We start from the raw sequence: 23,954 nt of genomic DNA on the forward strand, positions 1-23,954 counted from the left end.
CTGTATTTTGAATGAAATATGCATAATTTAATTCTTACTTACAAAAACATTGTCATTAACTTTTGAATTAAAATGTGAATGTGGGAATTTTAAATTTATAATGACATTCTAATTTAAAATTTATTAGAAGAAAAAAAGGTGGATTTGGGCCCAATTCCCTTCCATTTATAATATTTTCGTATAGCACCCTCTTCCAATATCACGTGGTACTATGCTGTGAGTCAGGAATGTCAAATTGTTTTGACAATTAGTGTCTTCACAAGAACAATCATTTTTTCAGCTCATATACCATACTGAAACAAGCGTATTTTGCGTCCATCTTTATCAGAAGTTCATTTTAAAGAAATAAGTATAAGCATTGGGGCGGTCCAGTGGTACAGTCGTCAACTTGAAATGAAGCATCCATTCAAGCCTGAAATGGACCGTCCCCCCGTTGCAAGGATTGACTATCCGGCTGCGTGGTAATGTTTTAAGTCTCGAAAGCCTGTATAGGCCAGCATGAGTGTCCGCGTAGAACGTTACGCCAAATAGAAGAAGAAGAAGTTTAAGCATTTTTTAAAGCATTTGTTTTTATCCCTACCAATTGTAATGCTCCTTACTTCCTTCCTCCTTTTGCGTGTAATCATTTGTAACTTTCACTGATATTTGTTTTTCAATTGCGCACGACGCACGCATCGCACGTGAGATGATGTAAGCTGCTTACTTTCAATGGAATTACAAGTTTTATCTTACCGCTACAGCATGGAGAGATTTACCCTTTACTTACGCATGATAAGCGCTATGTAGGGGAAAACCGATGGAAATAAAGATAGTATTACATTCCACCAAACCCCGCCCGGGAAACAAACGTGAAACAAATACCAAAGGAACACTGCACCGCGCCACCACGCACCGATAGAGATTTAAGCAGCGCAATTTCTTTCGTTCACACATAATCGGAACAAGCGGTAGCGATTTGCAGCGCTGCAGTTCCTTCTCACCTTTTGAGAAGGGGTGTGAACAATCAATGCCAAACCAACATACACCAATGTTTGGTTTGGTTCCAGGGCCCACAAGAATGGCGGTGTGAAGCTACATTGTGGAAGCGAATGGTTGAGAAGCGACCGCTTAACGATCCTTTCACGGATGCAAAAACCCGCGCGATGCAGAGAGCAACAATAAAAGCATAACAATGTGTGTTGGATTAGTGTTTTCTGGCGGGAATCGCGATGCAACACCCCGCTTGCGGGAGGCGGTGGTGCATGTGTATATGATCTTGAGAAGGGTGCCTCTCAAAACGGGAAGCAAACGAGCGAATGAGAGTCAAATGGACCACAACAACAACAAAAAAACTCCATTATGTACTCAGCAGCTACACTACACTACTGCTTGTACAATGCAACTTTTTGTTCGTGTGCTCTGCTACATCACTTAAACTGCTGAAACCCTCCCTATCCCCAACCCCCTCCGGGTTTTGCAATTGTATAGCAGAATCGCGTGCGTTTTCGTTGCCGGTGGAGCGTTTTTATCGCGCGAAAGGGAAACACTTACGCGTTTGGCGCCTGTGCGCCTATTATTCAGCTGCAGCTAGTGAGTGCGCGTCGCTGCTTGTGGTGGTGGTTGCTGTTGTTTTTGATTTTTTGTTATTGTGCTTCTTCTTTCTCTCACCCTTGCTTCCGCATTTCTTCCGGCGGGGGATTTCATCATCGCGAGAAAAATCATTCATGAATGAAAATGAAGCAGGCTAATAATAGTCATCGTAAACAGCGCTAACAAGAAGCAGCTCGGCATGCTCGGCATGATGTGCGGAAGCTCACCTGCAAACACGTTTTTGAGGGTGGAAGAAATTCACAAAAAAAAGAAGAAACAGTACATCAACCAGCAGCAGCAGCAGCACCACCACAACAACATCGTAAACAATCAAACCGTTAGGTCCAATTTCAGTTAATGGATTAAATTGTAGCACCGATTCGGGGTAGCTCACGCCAAACAATCTTCGGGAACCTGCCCCGGTAAGGGTTTCGGGAGATGGGCGATGCGTATAAAGAGTTACAGAGCGCCGTGCGTTGTTTCCATGCAAAGAAAAAGGGTGTAATTTGTGTGCAGCTTTAGTTGAAAAACTAGGGGAAAGCAACAAAACATCGTTATGCAGATCAGTTGGTTGCTTTTGAAAAGAAATACAAAAGGATTTGGTGTTTTTGCGGCAGTACTATAGTTTTAAAGTGACGGGTTTTCCCAACAGATGGCGCTATAAAATTCGCTAAGTGTCTGCTGAGTGCCATCAAAATCATTTAAAATTAGTTTTAATGATAAACATCTAAATAATCTTTAATGATAGAACGTTCATTGGACGAAATGTTATTTTATGATTACTTTATGGTATAAAAACCATAAATGAAACACATTCAATTATCTTTTGGGCACGATTTGTCTACGATCAACTTCGCCGTGCTGGCAGAATGCCCACAACACTTTGCGTGGAGCTTTATTTTCACACACACACAAAAAAAGCTGTACACCGTGCAATTATGAAGGGCAGCCTGTATGGAATGTAAAAAGAGCTGGAAACAGATGACAAAAAAATTAAGAAAGACTAACCATTTCTGTTATGATTTACGCGAACCGTTTGCCAAAATTGCATCCATGAGGTGAGGTGCAAGATCAAGGACCTAGGTCGTTTGGTAAAATAGAACCGGCACAAAACACTATCACTAAAACTGCACTAGGAACATAAATCAAGAAGTTAGCTTACCGTGGCATCTTTGCTTCCCCGGCTTACGCGCGCGGTACACACGCGGTGACAAATTAGTTTAGGAAGCCATTTTGCCTAAAATGTTCAGTTCGGTTTGATGCAAAAGTTTCTTGAATAGAAAAATCAATTGCAATTGTTATCGCTTACATTGTTCTACTTTTCATTCACTAAGGTCTCCAATTGTACGATGCATGTAAACAGTTAGCAATTTGTGGAAATGAACGTCCAAATAATTGAAACTGTCCACTTTTCGTGCAACAGAACCGCCCAGGACCGCCACTTTTTTTTTAGCAACTCTGACATCGCTGACGGTGCACACGGTTGGTGGCTATCCATTTCCCCGACGCACAGTTGGCATAATATGGATTTAATGCTTCACAGAGATGGAATCGGAAGCCGCTCGGGTTTTACTTAAGGCCGCATCTTTCTTTTTTCTTCCTCCCCAGTTCCGCATGAAGAATCTCGCGCGTTCGTGTGCCGATGGGAGAAAATTTTTATTTAATTGCAATCAAAATTTTGTACAAGTTGCACGCGCCTTAGATTCGTGGACGGTGTTCACGGTGCGGAGTAATGTGTGAGGCACTTTGTCTGCTGTTTTCCGTGCAACTTTGGACGGAATAAAAAATGGTTAATTGAAATCCCGCATTACCGGAAATAGTTCTTTTCGCAAACGGAAAGGTGTAGCATCATCGTTCCTCTGCTGCTGACGCGGTAAGAATGGAAAACAATCTCTGTCAAGGGAAAAGGGAACGCCATTTCAAAGCCTTCCGCTAGCTGCCATCGTTCTGTGTGTGTGTGTGTGTGTATGGAGCGGGTAAATTAGAGCATTGTGGCAGTGTTGGACAGTACGCTCGGCAGCCGCGCTTGGTTGGACGTTGAGATGGCGATAATGAAATTATAATTAATTAAATTGAAGGAATTGGTGCATTAAGGCGTGCTGGGATGAAATTTTCAATGCAAAGGAATGCATGCTATCTTTTTTTTTTTTTAGAATCGTTCTGCGTACGGCAAAATTCTTGCAAAAGAAAGCTCATTGTATTGTTGCTATTGTATGTAACAAATAACGATCACTCAATAACGAGCTAACTTTTATACCGTTATTGCTGTGCCGAACCGATGTTTGTTGTTGATTTAATCGCAAACTCGTTCGTTCAACGTTAACGTGCCAGTGTGAGCTGGGGTGCACAATTTATCACACAATTGTAACTACCCCCCCCCTCGTTCCCTTTTTTAATCCCGTATCGTTTTGCTTGTGCTTGTTGATCAAGACATTAAACTTTTTCCTCACTTGTGGGTTCGCAAGAAAGCCTGCCGGACACAATAATTGGCCAATTAATTGTGCTTTTACAATTGTTCCCCCTTTCCCCCCTTGCCCCACAGATGGTGGTGTGTTTTGAGCTTCGCGTACAGCCAGTCATTCCTATCCAGCTCAATCCCAACGTCAGTGGGAACGGGAACGTTAAAACAGCGAATGACTTGGAGACCGCCCGTGGTCAATCAGTCGTGAAAGACATGCATAAGAAATTGGTTTCGGTACGGGAGGGTTTACCAAGGTGGATACATTTCATTGCTAAGCAACCTGGTGCTGGTAGATGGGAAACATTTTCCAATGTTGAAGGATTAAGCTGATTAAATGGAATTTTAATTTAAGCGGGTGAAAAACAAATCTACTTCGAAAGGTATTTCGTACCGCGCGTGTATCGTCTGTGACTTTTTCTAGCTTTCTGTCTGCCTTTCTCCCGAAATAGCAGCTAATATTTCACATCGAACGCGCCAAAATGAAAACATTGGCATTTTCGCTGGCCATATCGTGGTGCAGTAGAGTACGCTGCCGCTCGCAAGACCGCTCGCTACAACTTAATTAAGTTCGTAGTTTAATCGAGCAAAGTGTAACGTTTTGCACCGGAGAAGCAGAGATCCTGGGGTGTGCCACAACCAACACAAACGCTGTGGGAACACGACGCCCTAGCCCGGTGGAGCGTTTGGGTAACGTGAGCTGCATCAAACTGTGTGTGTGTTTTTTTTTGTTGCTATTGCCACTACGTATTGCCTGTACCGACGGGGACGATCTACCCAATATACAAACGTTTGCGTATGATATCATCGCGTTCGGCTAGGTTTTCATCGCTTTAGCGAAAGTGTGTACCTTTTGGGAGCTGTTTTTTTTGTTCGGAACACCTTCCCATTCTTTGACCTGTTTCGGAATCGTTTCTGTTTTTTTTGTTGGGAGGGAAGAAAGGTTCGTTGTCTAGCGCTAGCTTTCGACAGCAAGCGGTTTCGTTTGTTCTACCCGGGGGCGTTGTAATCACTGGGCTGTGGTGGGGTGGAGCGCGCATTGGATGAAGGTTCGGGTGCTAACATGACACAATGTTAGCGCAACCGTACACAGGGCGACCAAGCCACCGACACCGTTTGTCGATCCTTGCTGCACGGGAACGATTTCGGAGCGAACGGAAGGAATATTTTCCCCGGCGTGTTTGTGTGTGTGTGTGTGTGTGAAAGAGCGTTTTCTTTCCCCAAGGGTGACATGTTTCCGCTGCACGCGAACCGATGGAGCTTTATGCAGTTCGCGTACTCGCGCATCCGAGCGCAACCGACCCGACCGACCGCGTGTTTGTGCTTATTTGGTTGGCTTTGTGCATACGCAAACGGCTACGGTCGCCGCCGCTGCCGCCGCCGTACGTTTGTTTGTTTGCGCAAAGCTGGGGTGGATGGATGGACGGGTTCGAAAAGTCATAAACGAAGTAAACGCGCCGGGTTTCTTCTGCCCATATAGCCGAGCGGAAGTGTGCTTTACAACAACGCTTTTCCACACCACGCTTCAGCCAGCCAAAAGCCCATCACACATCGGCTGGTGGATGTGCTGTGTATGGGAGCGATCGAAATTGAATTCTTTCTGTGTCGGGTGCCTGTGCTGGTCTCGCCGACGAGAATAACGTACCCAAACGCCGCGCGGACATACACACAACAGGGGCTCGCACGCGATCGTACAATTTTGATGGGTACAGCGTTCGAGCGCACCACCACCAGTCTTCCTTCCAGCTGGCTGGCTGGGTGTTATATTTTATTCAAGTGGGACAGTGTGGTACATGTATTTAATAAAATAAAACACATCGTTCCTGAGGTTTTGTTTTTTTTACTGTGTGTCTTCTTCCCACACACACACACACACACACACACACACACACACACACACACACACACAAAGAACGTTTATGCACCTATTGGTCGTTGACTAAGTCAGTTGGAAGGACCGACCACCACTGGCGTGACTGCAGCGGGATGGTGTGTTTATGTCACCAGTTGTGTCATCGGTAAGGGGGTAAAGGTAAAGTATTTATCATATTCGAGTATTTGAATTTGTCGTGTTTGTTTGGTTGGTTGGTTGGTTTAAAGATGTTGGTGATGTGTTTGTAAACGACTCGTGCCCTTGTGCGGTTGAAGATGAGTGTTGTCCGTGGGTTTGATGGCAAGGATAATTGTGTGATGAATGAAGCTATGTTTGTGTTTTGATGACTAATGTCGTGTCGTGCAGGTCATTATGAAATTTCATTTATGTTTTTGTTCGTGTTATGTTCACCATGTACACGTGTAGTTGTGTCTACTAGCAGAGCTTTTCTGAGGACGGACTAGAATGGAATTCAGTATCAATGAAGAAGGATTTCATGAAATGCTGTCTGTTTTAAAACATTTTAATATTCAATTCCAACTGACGATACTAATGTGGTACAATGTTTAAGTCCTTAAAAAGACTTTTCTGAGTGAGATACCTAGTCCAAGCAGCTTAGAGTAGCGTAAAAGCTGGAAAGAAAGCTTCACACATAACAAACAGCACACTCTGACCATTTTAAATGCAGAAGGTACAACTATACATGAAGGTTCTAGATTTATACCCTTTGACATACTTTGAAAAGCTGCATTGAACTGTATGTTGTTGCTAAGCATTTCAAGAATAGTATAGTTCACTATAGCAACGAAAATCTGTTTTGAAAATTTTGCCGAAAGAAGGTAAGGAGACAATTCCTTCATATACATTTCCTGGACAACAACCTACTACTCTCCCTAAGCAGTCATGAGTTTCACCACGTCTACCGTACCAACAAGGGGTGTAAACTTTCCAAAATAGGCCAAATCCTTTTACAGCAATCACACAAGATTCCTTTTTAATTGAACACTCCTATCCGGACGAAAAGGGGAGTCATCTCTAGCAGAGAGAGAGAGAGTGTTCCCTTGCACCGAGGCCCATTAGTAAAAAAGGTTGGCAGAAAAGTTTCGACACTATCCCCCTCCCCCCCAGGTCCCAGGATCAATCCAATTAAAAACGAAATGTTAACAGTTTGGTTCGTCAACATACACTGGTCACTAGGTCCTTCGTGTGTGTGTGTGTGTTTGAATGTGGGAATATTCACCTTTACGTTTAATTCAAAAGCCGCTTTGATGTAAACGGTTTTGTCTGTGTGGGGATTGTGGCAATTGCCAGCTGGTCTCGTCAGGAGATGACACTGAATTCCGGCATTCCGGCTGCTGCCAGATGCCTTTAATGTTCTTTCCGTCCGATGGGTGTAGTAGGTGCAGTCGGAAGTCAAGCACACAGAAGGAGGAGGAACAACCCGCTTGCCTTCAATAAAGTTGAACGAGTTGACCCAGTTGTGTGTGGGATTGGCGCTCAGGTATCTGTATGTTTGTTTTGAGTATGAGTGATACGTTTTAAACACACTGTCGACGGGATGTATGGATCCAGCTAGGCAAAGAGAACCATGCGGGACTGGTTGAACGTTTTGGTCGATATCGATTTTTTCCCCCACAGAATCATAGCTCGAAATTATGGCACCAGGCTCCAGATAGAGACGGAGTTCTGTGTATTGGATTTATGATAGGTTTTTCCAGGAAGTTCCGTCTCGCAAAGGCACACGGCCCTCTTTTGTGCTTCTGCACAGACAAAGCTGCTGCTTGTGCATCCAAACAAGCGAACAACTGGTCCAATTTCTTTCGGTAGCTTCAGTTAACCGTGGCTCCAACCAATGGCAAGCGAATATGGTAAGCTTTTGTGTATAAATATTTGGACAGTGCCGGAATATCCTTCGCAAGGGCGCAGGGTCGTTTCAGAGGGGGAGGGGTGGGTGGGTGGTTGGGGTTGGTTTTCGGCTGTGTGCACATGTTTTCGATCTTTCGATCCCGGTGTCTCACGTACGATTGGGGCTGGAAAGCGGACCTGCATCGGACATTGTGCGGGCAAACACAAACCGTCACGAACATCGACCGGTCGTACCCACGCGGCACTGTTTACTTGTCGTACGTGCGAGGATTAGGGGACGTGTAAGGGTTTTTTGGGCGAAGATTACAATTTTGCAGTCCCGTTCCGTGCGCGTCCCGGCTGGTTGAGCTTCGGGCCGGGTCCGCTTCCCTTTTAATCGGTCCCACGTCGGGCCGGTCGGTCGCTGCTGGTCGAAGTTGGCCCCCAGGAAAAGTGACCGAGGCAGCGAACAGCAGTGGTCGACCCCGATGGCATCGATGTACTTGTCAAACAGAAAGTGCCAACCGGGGAGGCATTTTTGCGGTTCGACTTTTAATTAGCTGCATCGAAGGTGAACAGATTTGGAGCCGGAATTGAAACAAATCTCACCAGCGCCGGCATGGCTGTATCGAAACGCTATCGGTACACGGTGGCGAAAGGGTAGAAGGGTATAATGTTATCAAACAACTCAGTTCAATTGAATTTTGGTACCAACACAAAACAGCCCGCCGGGGGGTATGTTGATGAGTTCATTAGAGAATCTGGGGGGAAAGAGGAAAAGTTGTGTTTCTCTTTGTGCTTCGGGGCAAAAGGTTGGTTCCCCTCTAAAAGGGAGCAATTTTCGGGTTTGTTTGTGGATGGTGTGACAAGTTGTTACAGGTACAAATTGGAAACAAACAGCCGAAACCTTCAGAACATTCAAGGAGTTTTGTTGTTGTAATTGTTATTTTTGGCAAAGCTTTTGTAACAAAATACAACTTCTTAGATTTTTCAATAATTTGTAGAAGCTCCAGATTACTGTACGGATTACTTGTTGAAGCTTTACAGTTTGTAGAACCAGTTTCAAAGTTATCAAGCAAACAAAAACCATTAATTTTGTATCAGGAAGTACACACTTTAGGAAAGATTCAAGCTACCTAAACAGCAGGGATATCAAGATGAAGATTAATTCTACGCCCTTCACTCATACTTCAGGGGTACCGCAAGGATGCATCCTTGGACCATTGCTGTTTATCATCTTCATTAACGACATCGTCAATGTAATTCCTGACTGCCAAAAATTGATTTACACAACTGTTTCGGATACCGCTGATTGTCTTCGACTACAAAATTGTCTATCTAGCTTTAACTCTTGGTACAAGTTAAATAGCATGAGTGTTAATATTAGAAAATGTTCTGTGATAACGTTCGCCAGAAAAAGATCCCCTATTCTCTTTGACTACCAAATAGCTGACAGTTTAGTTCCGCAGACCAACAGCGTTCGCGATCTAGGTGTACAGCTAGATAGCAGGTTAAAGTTTGAGTGTCGCTAAAGATTTTTAGGACTCCTTTACCCTAAAATCACTGTATTGTGCTAATGTAAGACAGATTCTAGAATTTGCTAGCATTTTATGGACACCAAATCAGCAGTACAAAAACGATAGACTAGAAGCAGTTCAAAGAAAACTTTCACGCGCTCTTTACTACCGTTTACCATGGTCTCGAGAATCTGTGTACCCTTCGTATTCGTGCTAGGTGTGTCTGCTATTCGGACTAATCTCACTACAACATAGACGAATGAAGGCACAGTGTACTTTTATACATAAGCTTGTTTGCGGTCACATTGACGCCCCGTTTATTCTAGAATAAATTAATTTTCAGGCACCTAGTAGGAATCTAAGGCAACGTCCCTTATTAAGCACTGATTTTAGGTCTACGGTATTCGGTTCTAATGATCCACTTTTGAGAATGATTAACTCTTATAGCTCTGTTAACAGCATTGTCGATCCTAGCATAAGCGTAAATGTACTAAAACAAACTTTGCGAAGCCTTTGCTGACGAGTGAAATTCTTATTATTTTTATCAATTTATTTTTATGGTCAGGTTTTATTTATTTGCTCATGTGTTCAGTGTATATATTAGTTAGGAATTTTGTATTAAGTTATGGAGGCCAGCATGGCTAGATAACTTTGTTAAATAAATTAAATAAATAAATTAAATTTTTATAGCTACACCATTTAATTGGTGATTTGTGATTGAATTGTATCAAAGTTCATCATTACTCACTACACTGGAACAACATCTAAGGACGTTGAATATCTTCTGCAATATTAACTGATATCTGGAATCTATTGTTGGTAAGAAGCGTTTCAATTGGTTGATGCAATTTCAAACAAAAATCTTACTGCAGTAGCAAGAATAAAGCGATACATTACATCTAGAAAAGCTTGTGTGAGTCTGAAATGTCCGTCATAGGTGGAAGGCCTTCTGCAAAGAGCATGGGATTACTCCCAAGTGTCGAAAGCTTTTATTTCTATTCTTTAACTCCTTGACAAAAGAGTTTGTTGTTCACTTCGTGTTAATTTTTTACAATCTCCTTTTTCTTATCAAAGTGTTGCATTTTACGGGTTATTCTTCGGTTCTTTTTTCATGTAACCATAAGCTACTTGAAACAAAGCTTTTCATTAGCCTTTTTATACTGCAGTAAAGCAGATATTAAAAAGAGCATTGCCCTCATACACACATCACACGACGCCTCGATAGGAGAAATCTTTCTCTCAAAGCAAACACAGTATTTGCCACTCGCATAAAAGCTGTATCATGTAGTGTCTTTCAGTTGCGGATAGAACACAGCCCGGACCCCAATCCCAGAGCCCGCCAGAGAAAAGTGCCACTGGGCAATGAATATGACAACGGTAGCTTCGAACAGGGAAGTAAAGGATGGCATTTCCAACAAACACACACAGACACACACAAGATGCACATTTTCCGTACAGTTGAGCACGTTGCCTGCGCTGTGTGCTAGGTCACGATCTCTACCTATCCGTGTTCGACAGTGTTCGACGTCCTGTCGTAGGCCTCCAGGCGGTTGCCTCCCGGAGGGGTCTGTGTGTGTCTCTCTCTCTCGCTGTCGTAAGGAAGCGTAAGGACCGACGTAAATCGAGGAAACATGCGATTCAACGATACATTATCGCATACAAATTGCATGTTGCAATTGCTTTTAGCTCCGTGTATGTGCCTCCCAAACAACACACACACACACGTGATGCGGGAGCAAACAACGGGTCGGAGGTAGCCAGCTACTGTGAAGGCACAGTGAAAAAGCTTCGCAAAGGGGAAAGAAGAAAAAAAGCGAGAGTTACAGAAGCAGCATATTCGCACATTCACACACACGTGCACGGGTGGGCCGTTAGCTTTTAGTTGGCCATCGGTGGCAACCCGGAGAGGCCGCTCGAGTGGGTACTAATGGGTGGTACCTCCGTTTCTATTTGCTCATTTATGCTACATGATGATATCCTTGGCCAACGGCGTCGGTGCACTTATACACATACACACACACACACACACGCGCAGGGTAAGATTAGTTCCTGTGGGCGTTAGTGACGCTGGCACACGGCAGCCATAGACGTGCCAGCCAGCCAAATCTCGGGAATGTATCGCACTGCGAGCAGAAAAAAAGGCAAACGCAGTACTGCTCCGGTATCTTCAAAATGCTCGGTAAACATCGTCATGCCGCTTGTGGGCACCATGTGGTAATTTAGCGCCGGTGGTTTAAAGTAGCCGACTACGACACCGACCCTCGGCACCGGCGGCGGCAGTAAAGGACGAACGTGTGTTGTTAACGGCCCGATAACGGGGCCGGCCTCCTGGACGGGTTGAGCGTTGGCAAAGCGTGTTTTAATGATTTGTACGAGTATTTAAGATGTAACGCGATTGTTTTGGGGGTTGAGTAGTTGAGATTAAGCTAGTCAGAGCAGCGGGACTAGAATGTGAGCAAATATAGAGGACAGTTGAGTGGCAGTTTATGTCTGTAGTGCAGAGCTGTTAGAGCTGTTAATGAGCTTTGTTTTGAGGCGAAATGGAAACAAAGATAAGAAGGCACAGAGAAGTGATAGGAATGGAAGAGGGTTCGTATGGCACTTGAGTTTGTATCTAAATGTTTGAAGGAATGCTTGGTAAGTTCAATGCTTCAACATTAAATTATACTTCAATTTGTGTGTTACAGCGAGTTAAGGACAGCTTGAAACTGAAAAGGATGGCTTTTTGACCTCTTTTTTACGCATTTTTCCATTTTTACAATAGAGTGCGGTTTAATAAGCTCATTGCTAGCCTTAAATATTTCACTTTAAAAGGCAACGCGACACCCAGTGTATTGAATGAAAAAAGGGAATAATGAAAAGAAATTCTCCATAACCTCCCGATAATACCTTTATCAAAGGAAAATTGTAACAAAATTTTTCCGTAAAGGTCACAGAGCTTTTTGCGATCAAGATTCGGTTCGTTACTTGGGCAAATAAAGCTATCGCAAATGGATCGCTCTCGCGTGGAAGCATCATAATTGGACATTATGGTAACACGTGCGCATGAAAAAAAAAAGCAAACATAAAAGATGTCCGTCCTACGCAAGCATTCTGGTTTGCACGGTGCGTCATTATTGCAGGTTCCTGGGCAATGGTTTGCATTTTTAAAATATTCTAGTTGAATGGACAATTATTTGGGTTTCGTTTGTTTGTTTTGTAGTGTAACAAGTCGTTAACGCTGTAACAAGCTGTGAAGATTGTCTTTGTTGACGTCAAAGCGACACGTGCAACGGGCACGCCGATCGCGAATCATACTTCAGAGAAATTTATATGAAAAAGTTAGAAATAGTTGTTTTTGTATCAGTTTCCTCCCCCCTCCTTCTCTTCTTGTAGATAAGCTCTATGTGTTTGTACTTCCCTCGGTGCAATTAAAAAAGATTTGCGCCAACCGGGCATGGGAAGCACAGATAGCAACGTGGACCTCCCAACGGTACACGAGCACTATCAAGCAGAAGATAATACTTCCCTTTGCTTCGCGAAAAAATAGATTTCCGTTTAAGAATTTTACTGGTATCACAGACTCTACTCTGGTTTTTCTTTACTCAACAGTTTGCTTCGCCTTTCGCGCGCGCACGGGAGCTTTCCGAGGCCGCGCTCCCGTTGCGGTTCTTGTTGCGTTCATCCGGTTCAGCGTAATTATTATTTTGCGGGAAAACACCGGAAAACCTTGTGCCGGGGGGATGCTTCGATATTTCCTTCGCTTGAGAAGAAACAAAAGAGGGAGAGAGAGAGGGGGGGGGGGAGGGGGGGAGGTTGGAGAGGGAGCGCAAACCGGTAAATCAATTCGCCAAAAACCAAATAAACACCACCGATGAGAAGGATGATGAAGTAATTGGATCCGGCCGCTGGGTACTGGGGCACGTCCCGAACCACCCGAACCCGCCCGGCCTGGTGAAGCTGTTTCCAACTTCTCCTTCCCTTCTGCTTGGACACGCGGTCGCTTCACCGGGCGCGCAATCGAGTAAAGTGTTGTTTTCGGCGTAAGCTTTTCTTTGGAGCTTTTTCTTTATTCATGCCCCCGGGGCGGCAATAGGCGCAAACCAACCGACTGGCGACTGGCGGGATTACATCTGGGCTGTTGGTCTCGTACTCGTGACGCCGGACATCGGTCGGAAGGCACAAGCCGGTGTCCACCCCGGGGGTAATAAGTCTTTTCTTTCGCCCTGCTTGGAAAATGAATGCTTAATGAGCTCTAGCAAAAGATGACGGGGTGGGGGGAAATGAGAAAGGAAAAGCGATAGGTCAAAATAAGCCGCCCCCCTCAGTACCCTTCACCCAGACAGTAAGGGGTGAAAGCTTCCGTCGTCACCTTTTTCTCGCAGTGTGTACGTTCGGTGTCAAAACAATCTAAAATGCAAATTAGCTCACCTTGTATTTGGCCGTGCCGTTCCTTTGCCGCTGGGAATCGGAAGTCGAAGAATAGGGAAATGTTTCGCGTGTTAGGCTTGAAAGGGAGTTTTTTTTACGTTTCATTTAGCTCATAGCCAACAAACAAAATAACAGGAGAGTTGGACGGTGCAAGTAACAAAAGTGTTACCTGCAACGGGTCAGTAAAATATGCATTCCAAAAAGGAAGTATCTCTAGTTTGATCAACAAAAGCATAAAAGTTGGTAAGTAGCTTAAACTTCATCATCCTTTCTCCAGATTTACAGGTGCTTTTTTACAGGAAATAGCTCCTACTGACGGCGATCTTTCATGTTTTGTTATGCGTTTTTTGGAAGCGTTTCAATGTGCTTCGTTCTGCTTTCACCGTGCAACGAGCAGAAATTATGTTTCGGGACACGGTTGTGACGGTTGTGACGCACAGCCCCATGCGCCATGTCAATACTGATTTATTGGCTGTCGCTTTCCGGATGACCAATCGGCAGCCCATCGGTTGGGTGGTGTTGTTTATGAGAGCGGTAAAAGGTGTGTGTGTGTGAGTGTGTATTGAAAGTAAGAGTATTTTCGGTTGATGGTGAGTGGTAAGGTACTTATGGTTGTTATTTTTCCTTTTTCTGTGATTTTAGATTTCGCAGAAGCAGGTTAAAATAAGAAATAACATTTCGAATTGAAGACTCTGCTGGTGACTGCTGATTTGCTGCAGGGGCTGGGCTAAAAATGGGTTTGAACTGATACTCCTACTGGGACTCTGGTATTCTTACTGGAATGGACCATTACGTTGTGTTGGCTTTTACGCATCCAGCAGGAGCCTCAAAACATGTTTTCTAGGTGGTTCTTGTTTTCGAAAAATAAACTTACTAAACTAAACTTACACAAGAACAAGTTTTTTCCTTGTTGCGCTGGGTTAGCAACCGCTATTTGCTAAACTCCAGCAATGTACGCTTCTTTTTTACATTTACAAACTAAACTTGCACCTTTTTATTCATCTACTTTGCTTTGCTGGCGGAAATTTAAATCGTAGATTGTATTTAGATTCATAAAATCCCGGTAGGTGTTATCTTCACCGGAAATCTCCACTGTCATCTTCCCTGTGCAGCTCCGAGATACGGTGGAATGTACCGTACACTTAACTAGCCATTGTGTCATGGTGGGTGACACCTGCAACCACCAGCCTGAATCGCAAATGCGCCACACGAGTCTTATCTTATCAACTGTAAACCCCCCATTCGTCCACCATCAGTTCTCAAGCATACTGTGTGGCAAGCACTGAAGCATCTCACGTAAAAAACGCGGAAGTGTCCACCGAAACGGTACGGTTTTCTCACGCACCGTCCAGGTAAGGCGGCCGGTTGTGCGACGGTGCGTGGTGTGGCTCTTAATTAAAAGACACTTTACGGTTGGGCTACTTTTCCGCAGGTGCCAATCGGCGTTCGGGTTGGGTGAACGCCGGGTAGAGGAAAGAAGTGAGAAAAAAGCAACACCATGTAGCGGATTTTGCTGTCTATTGGCAAGAGTCGGTGTGTGTGTCTGCTGCGGTGGAATTAAACCAACAATTGACGGGTTGGACTAAAGGGCCGGTTAGACGGTGATCATGCTTTGAGCGATGGTGTACGCGTTCCGAAATTTCGACCCCCTCAAAACTAGGCGGTACATTCTTGATCGAACTTGATCGTAGCGTGATCGACTTTCTAAGTAAGCTTTCTATAGAGAGGAGACGAGACCCTTCAATCTACCCGTTTTTTGGTGTGTGCGTATTTAAAGCACTTTACTTTCGATCCAATTTGAGGAGGAAGTGGATCTATTGGCTACAGTGTTTGGCACCATCGGGCATATAGTTGGTATTCGACTTTTATGCCACCATTGTTACCGTTTACCAGGGGGCCGACTGAAGGTGTGTACATGCACGGGCGGCGGACGGCGGCGGCACGCTTGAATGGCTTAATTTTGTGTTTCCCTTCTTTTTCGCTGTACGCTGTTTAGTTCGCACCAAATGGCCGCAGCAGTGATTTACACAGTGCTACCGCAGGTGGGAGGCGAAATTTCATTAACCCAGTTATGTGCGCCCTGTTGAAGGCACCTTCGTTTTTCACAGAAAAAAATCCCCCTGTTTCGCACACATAAAATTGCTGAGTTGTTGTGACGGGCAGATGTCTAAGGTGATCGGCGACGATGGTCAGCAGCAAAATGAGTGGGATGGCCACCTTCTTCTCCCTCGGTGCTGCCTCTTTACCCGATCTAGTGCAATTAGTAGCCGCTCTGACCCTTTTGTAATAGGTCGTTTAATGGAAACGGGGGGTGTTTTCTTTCTGTTTCATTGTGGGCTAGACTGCTTGATGGAAACTGTGAGAATGATGGAAAGCGTGGTTGCATCAATCCAGCGGCGCTGTGCCGATGTGTGAAAAGATTCGCGGAAGCGACAAAGTTTTAACGGTCCATTAATTTGGCTTTAATGAAATGTAAATGAGCGTTTGTGTGCTAATCGTACCCGTAGATGCGTGCTGCCTGATAGGTGACGGATGACAAATAGTCGTTAGTGCTGGCAGAAAGGGGTTGTAGTTGTGGAATGGCAAAACAGTATAAAAATAGTGCATTTCTCGAATATTATAGAGGCAATAGAGGTGTGCAAAAGTGCGTTAGTTGGTGCTGTAAACTATATTTTTCATAGCAGATATTTGAAAGCCCCAAGCAAGAGTTCCCACTGCTATTAGTGTCCATACGAAAATAACCTTCTCCAGTTGATGAGAATTAAATTGGAACAGTGACTGCATACGCACACTTTGCGAGTCGTTTTTTTGGGCAATGAAATTATAAACCAAGCAAATTATAGAGCCTACAGCCGTGTCTGGTCGGTAGTTTTGGATTTAGTAAGGTGTCAGGTCAAGGGTGTTGCATCACCCCCTGATCATCGTTGCAGTAGACCAACTCGAATCGAATCATCGGAAACAGTGTTGTCCACCTTGAGCAGTGTCGCCTGATGAAGCATCCGCTGTGGTCCTTGAGAATATACATTTGAAGTCAAACTGGAATAAGTTCGGGTGTGAGAGAGACGATGTAAAATCGACTTTGTGATACATACTTCACGCTTTCGATCGACTCGATTGCAAACCAAACGACAGTTAACATTGTTTTCCCATTCATTTCACAAAATTATGACACGATAAGGACGTCCGGTAAAAGCCACACTTTGCTCTTTCTTCCCTTGCATGCTCACGTTTCCCTGGCTAATATCCGTACAGATGTCCCGTCACTTGCCACACTTGCTGCTCTTTACTGAGTTGTTGCATGTGTCCGTTTTTCTGAAATTTCACTACGACCACTCTTCCCTTTTCCGTTCGCCATTTCTGCCAACACACTGGTTTGGCGTATTGCCATTGGGTGCGGTTTCCGCTGACTTTCGCCCCGCCATTCCTTCCATTCCGGACCATTTCCATTTGCGGTTGCACATAAAAATCCGTCAGAACGTTTGCTAGCGTCAGCGACTGGTGACTGTGAACGTTGCTGACGCTGGAGCGGCGTTGAAGTGGAGCGGAGAGGGAAGTTGAAATTGTAATTGGCAATGGCAGCTTTTTCTTTCCTCAAATTCCATTCTGATGTTTGCATGGATTTTACACAATGAAAATGTGGCACAATCGTTTGGAAAGGGAAGGTTTTTCCTGGGAATCGTGTATTGATGTGAATCGTTAATCGGTAGTATCACGATTCTATACTACTACTACACTGGTAACACTTTTACAGCAGTGCAATGCAAACACGGGCAAGCGGAGTTGCAGTGGCATGATGTTAATTTTTACCTCACAGTTTGAGCACGTATCTTTAACACCGTCACGTGCGGTTCCCGCGCACGGCGCCAGTGCCAGCACAAAACAGTGATGTCTCGCACTATCGATAGGCCAGGATGGACGGGGGAGGAGGCGCTATAAATTGCTGCGGTTTTGTGAGCGGATACTAAACCGTTTATGAAGGCGGATAGATGGAGTTCGTGTGTGAAGCCCATATTTCGATAGTCACATCTTAATTATCCGTAATTTTCGGTTAGTTCTAGGGGCGCATTCAGAGCACATTGTAGGTTTGGTGGTGGATTATTACTTTGTTGCTGCGGTATTGTTGAGTATTTAGCAGACATGGCAAAACGAGGCCGTACTGCGTAAAATGTGTAGCACGTTTCTAAGTAACACTACAGAAGGCTGCAACGCCATCTGGTAGCAAAAAATCACACCAGTAACTCTTTACTCGTTCATCAGCTCCCAGCATTACTACAATGAGGTTAGAAATGTTTCATCAAATATTGCAAACACACAAAACCCCTACCCGCATTCGGTAGGGCTGAAGTGCAAAGCTGAATCTGCTTAACCTTTCAAGTGCTCGGTTTCATCCACTACGAAGCACTCGGGAACCGTGCCGGGTGTGCAAAGGAGCTTCCAAACAGGTGAAAGTATGCAGTATGTGACAGATTTACCAAACAATCGCTCGGTAGTGCCGGATAGTAACGTGCATCTAATGCAAAGAAGAAGAGCTTATACCAACATCCCTGTGTGTATTTTTCCGGATTTCCGGCTCGAATCGAATATGAATGTCCTGCGCTGCTAGGTTCTCCCCGGCGGGTAGCGCACTGTCCCTAAACAACTTAGCAGGAAGGTAGAGACCGTTCCGATGCAAATGTAGCTCGGGGCTTGCCACAAACAAAAGAACTCGTGCAGCCCCGGCCAATGGGGGGACAAACCTAACCAGCACCAATGCACTACCAGTGAAGGAAGGAATGGATGTTATGAAGCGAATGGATTTTTGGCACATCATGGAAAATGGGGAAAGATGAACCGTTATGAAACATCTTTTGTGTCGTGCTCAAATACTCAAGATGCAGCAGTCGATGGTGCATAACAGCTCACGGGGAGGTGCGTGGTCAGAAAAGCAAGCTGCTAATAGTTTTAGGGTCGCAAAACACCGTGAAAGCTTTTCCCTTTTCAAGCGACAGGTCACATCTTTCCTGCGCAAATGGATGCACACTGCTGATGGAGTTCTAAGAAGTTTTTGGGAAGATACTCTACTACTTTTGTCAAGAACCAATGCGGCGGAGGTTACTCTCATCTCATTGTAGACGCGCTTCCTTGCACCCACTCTACCCACGGCCGGGATCCTTTTGCTTTCATCTATCATAATCCATACCTTACAATGCTCGCGTGGTATATTTTCTATGCAAAAAGATTCCTCTTACAAAGCATACGGGTTGCGGCATCAAGGGAGCGGAAGTTGGGTTAATTTGAATTCGGAATTCCGTTGACAAGCCGAAATAAGTCGGTATGTCGGTGGGTTTTCTTTTATCTTCCAGTGAGTCGGTTTTATTTGAAGAATGTCAGTAGGGAGAGAGAGTGACTTTTTTCCACTTTTTGCTCACTGCACGTACACGTCTATGCTGTTGCTCCCTGTTCCGTCCTCGTCTGGCAAGTTCCACCAAACTTGGGAAAAAAGACTCTTCCACGCATGGATTGGGTTCATTCTCGTTTGGATCTATGGTTTTTCCTTTTGTAGTCTGTATGTCGTCTTGACTCCCGTTGGAACATTTTTGCGTGTTTTTTCTTCTCTCTTTCTCTATCTCCCGTGAAGAGAAGCAAAAGCAGGAAGTTAACAGCATTGCAAACGGATTTTGAGGTCGAATTGGGTTTAACGGTGTGAGTGTGTTCGCGGAAAAGGATAGTGAAATGGTTGAATTATGACTGTCCTCTGCCCCATGTTCTGTCCCCCCCCTCTCCCCCCTTTTCTTTATCCCTTCCCAAGGGAACCAGGGGAACGAAGCGTCTCAAAAGCCGACAGGATTATGGCTTCTAAATCGGCTGATTTTAAACCACCTCGGCGATAAGCGACGTGAAAGAAGCGGGCGAGCTTTTTATTTGATCCGCGCAACGGTGGGTAAATGTGGCGGGGTAGTGGGTGATCTTTTTTTGTCCTTTCTTTATTGCAGGACGTCCACATGATTTATGATGGTCGTTTGGCCGCCCGGTAATGGTCAATGTAAGACGACAATTTGGTGACGTTCAATTTGTTGTCGAATTGGATGGGATTTGTGTATATGTATGTGTGAGTGTCTGGAGATGTTCCGCTCTAGTAACACGTGATTGAATTTTGTTCTGGATCGGGAAAGTGATAGTAATTGGAATTAGTTGTCGGAAAATAGGGCCAAAGACAAAGAATTAATTAGAGTGTGTGGAGCGAGTCAGATTAATGTTTGTACTAAGTAAGTTTCTCAAAAGAGGCCGCTCAGTGCCACTTTTAAGAGAGGTAGTTCTACTAAATAAATAAATATTACCAAGCAGGTAATGTAAATAGTGCTTTGACAACATGAAACCGTAAGTTACCATTGGAATAATCTTCTCTAAAGATATCCCTTGCCTGCTCTACATCCTGGAGTTATAGAGCCTAGTTTTGCAAAAATATATCCCACCAGAGCATTTGGGGCACATCCTTCAGCATACACCCATTTCCCTCATCTATTGTGCACAACTTTCCCCTGTCAATAAGAATAAGCTACTTCCCATGCGGTAGACGAGAAAATCAATCTACTGCACTGCCTGACCCACTACTGTCCAATGGTTCAGCATTCCTGCACCGCTTATCCGCACTTTGCCTTTTTTGGTAACTTGCACTCAACACGCGAAACGAAGAATCCAGAAGATGGCAGAAAAAACACACCAAACAAACACACATACCTTACCAAAGCCGGCGCACAAAACCGGTCTGGAGAAGTTATTGTGAGTTGTTGGACGTTTGCAAAACCCTCCCTCGGCTTCAATTTTGGGGGAAGCACACCGGCAAAGGTAGGTGCGCGGGTCTGTGCAAGAAAGTGAGAAATATGGTTGCCACGAATTGGACACACCAAACCAGGATGAGTCATTCTGGGGACGCTGGAACGCTGGAGAGCATTGGGAAATCGAGATCGAGACTCGTAAATCCGTTCCCCATAAACCTTCATCAATGGGTCGTCGTCACCGCCGCCGTCTTGGTCGTGAGGGTTCACCGCGAGCCCTCTACTGGCATGCCTACGAGTGTCTACAGTGGTATATATATCTCCTACGAACGTGCCTGTGGTGACTGTGGTTGGGCAGAATGCGTCGGTACTTCGTCGATACCGGTGGAATGCAAATGACCTGTTTGTAATGCACCGTGCGCACCGTGCACTCGGTATCGATGAGACGAAGTGTGTGTGTGTGTATGTGTGCGGAGGTTGGGATGTAAGCAGTTGATGATTGGAACTTACCGATCTACGGGGCCTTCGATGGCCCAGCTGCTGCCGAACGGTCCTTAGGTTGTAGTTTGTTGCAGCTGATTTCAGTCACAAATGCAAAGCACATTTTCCACCTCCGACCGAGAACCTTTGAAGGTGCCTGTTTTTTGCAGCGCCTCTTGTTTGTACTTCTTTTGATGTTCAATTTTCTTCTTTTGTTTTCATATATTAGAACACACTCACACACACACCAACCGAAAACTTTGCACGACTTCAGCTTCTAAGCGAGTAAATGTGTAATTAGCTGGATGAGATGAAAGAGAAACTGGCTCACGTTAATTAAATCGACGAAAAGTGCCAGCACGCGTTTCCCGTTGACCATCGAGAGTAGCCGCCGAGGGAAGCGTTAGCACAGATTTTGGTTGGTTTATCAGAGCGCGTTGTATTATTGCTCTTCCCCGGAACATTCTTTCGAACTACGCTTCTTCACCAACTCTACACCCTATTGGCAGGTCATTTCACTTCACTCACAACTCTCAAGCTTCTACCCCATCTAACCTGCCAGCACCACCTGACTTCCTGGACCACACTCCTGGACCACAAACCGCGATGATGCCGAGGCGAGGTTCTCGGCCCGATCCACCCTGTTATTTCCTCTCCCACCCCAGGGGGAAGGTGAGAGTTCTTCGCAACCCTCGCGCTCACGTATGCTTCTCATGCGCGTACATCTTGATGTAATTATTTCGATTCCGGAAGCTCATAATTGCGCTCCGCGCACGGGGTGTTTTGGGGAGAGGTAACGCCGCCGCCTCGCACGACCAAATTCGATAAGCTCACTTTGCACAGTGCAGCAGTACGCAGGGGAGAGGAGGGATGTTTTCGGCGAGCGACGGGGGGCAATCAAAACTTCTACCAAATGCGGTGGAAGCAGCGGAATGAAGCTTTGCTGGAGGAAGATGGATTGACTAGTGCGTTTTTTTGCCCTTCCCTTTTCTCTCTCCGTTATTCTTTTGAGGAAGAACGTATGTTCGGGGTAAAAGGGGGTATTTTCATGCTTAATGAAGTTTGAAGAGTCTTTCGTTCTCGTGTGCTCTCGTGTGCTCGAACCGTATTTGGTGCTTTGGAGGGATGATCGGAAATATAATGAACTTAAAACTAGAAAAAAGGCAAGAAAGCTCCGTCCCCGCCAGCCAGCAGCCAGCCGAATCTTACGGATTTGTTTGTTATTATTTTCAATTCAATGGAAAAAGTTTTAGGAGCTTTTTTGATTTCGTTGTGTGTATGGTATGCGCTGGAGACGCTTCACATACTTCACAGTGTAGTTTGGTGCTTTGCACAACATCGAACACCTGTGTGTTTGTATCTTTGGTACGTGCTTTAGTGGTTGAAGTTATGAGTGGGCGAATGAACGGAAAAATATATAAAAAAAAGAATTGAGTCAACACAAGAGCGGCAAACAGATCTTATCGAAGCCACTAGACGTTCACCAAACACCCCACACATCACCTCATAAACAACCAGCTTCTTGCGTGTATCTTGGAGGTGGAGGACGGATAAGGAGGTAGAGAAGGAGGAACTCCTACAAATAACTTGCTAAGCAAAGCACCAGCACCGGTGAATGCATGGTCGGTTGCTAAAGAACCAACCGTTTGGAATAGAATGGCACAGTTCACCTACAAAGCGACCCTGAAGCAGTCAACTTTACATTTTGTTCAGGTCAACTAACAGGCTGTTTGAAGAGCAGCAACTGCATTTTATAAAGTGTTAAAACGAAAACTGTGCTGTTTTCTGCTTTATTTTACAGCATAAAATGACTCCGTTCCACATTAGGCCATATGCCGCGCTGTGTTTGCTCGGTTGTGCTGCCAGATTGTTTATTGAACAGCTGCTTTGTTAATTAGAGTGTGAAACAATTCCCCAATATACGTATATCGGGGCCCTTTTCCGCATACCACACACAAACACTCGCACACAGGCACAGGCTCCCTACTGTCCGGCTTGCTGTAGGACGGGGCAAAAAAGGGGCAACATATTTTGCATTCTGCAGCTAAATGTGGATGCAGCTTCCCCAGAGCGCATTCTTTTTTGTTTGTATTGTAACAGAATTAATGAGCTTAATTTATACTAGCCCCCGTTGTTTCTGAGAAGGGTTTGTATGTTTTTTTTTTTGCTTTGTTTTATCATCCACCACCACAGCTGTCCGTTGCACGGGACATACGCGGTGCAAAACATTCGTTTGAACTCTTTCTTTTACACTTTTTTGTGCAATCAGCGAGCACTCGGAAACATTTGCCCCTCACCATATGCAGGGCGGATGCGGGAATTGGGTTTTATTCTAATTTACACGCGCGTGCTTGAACGATTCGTCATCCGGCGGATTGTTGGTTGGGGCCCACAGAACACCACACCACTACAAACAATTACACACTAAACCCCAACAGCGACGCAAACGCACATACACATATACGCACCCTTTAGATTGGTGCGGTTTTTAACATTAGCGCCCGGGGATTGCAAATGAGATAGATAGGCACAGACCTCTACCTCCCCCCACCCATTGTGCGGCGTAATTGTCACGCAAAAAGATCACACACAAAAAAAAATCACCGCGTGCGTGTGTACCGAGCGAGTTTGTCGCGAAACCCTGCGAGCGAATTGTGCGCGGCCGCGTACGTGGCTTGCGTAGTGCGCGACCGGTTCAAAACTGACGGCGCAGATGGTGGCGCATATACGCCGCGGACTGGCTGCGCGGTATGCAGTTGATCGCGATGGATGCGCGAGAGCGGGAGCGCAACAATGATACATACACACAGGTTGATCGGAGCAGCAGTTAAGGGTGGCTTTCGAGCGTTGGAGAGGAACCGCACCACACCTAGCGGTATCTTGCACCGACCGGTTTCTCATCCCCTTTGGCTGTAGTTAGAAATAAAGAGCGAGAGAGATAGATAGAGAGAATGAGAGTGAGCCCAACACCACGGAGAGGCTTCCAAAGGCACAGGTGAGAGTTGGATGGAAGTATGAAAAAAAAAAAAAACGGGTTCAGCTGGTGC

General features: G+C 45.1%; 1 protein-coding gene across 5 annotated transcripts in view; it reads right to left on the bottom strand.

The window, feature by feature from the left end:
* LOC1276471 (uncharacterized) overlaps positions 1-23,613 on the bottom strand; it is an 86,761-nt gene extending 63,148 nt beyond the window's left edge. For 2 of the 5 annotated variants that reach the window (XM_061647881.1, XM_061647885.1), the window contains exons 1-2: positions 23,527-23,613; positions 20,938-21,208 (exon numbers count right to left, since the gene is read on the bottom strand). The gene's annotated coding sequence lies outside the window, so the exon portion shown is untranslated. The other 3 variants (XM_061647882.1, XM_061647884.1, XM_061647883.1) reach the window with 3 other exon arrangements.
* Between the last annotated feature and the right edge of the window lie 341 nt (positions 23,614-23,954).

The sequence above is a fragment of the Anopheles gambiae genome, chromosome 2 (assembly GCF_943734735.2).
Source record: "Anopheles gambiae chromosome 2, idAnoGambNW_F1_1, whole genome shotgun sequence".
Lineage (NCBI taxonomy): Eukaryota > Metazoa > Arthropoda > Insecta > Diptera > Culicidae > Anopheles > Anopheles gambiae.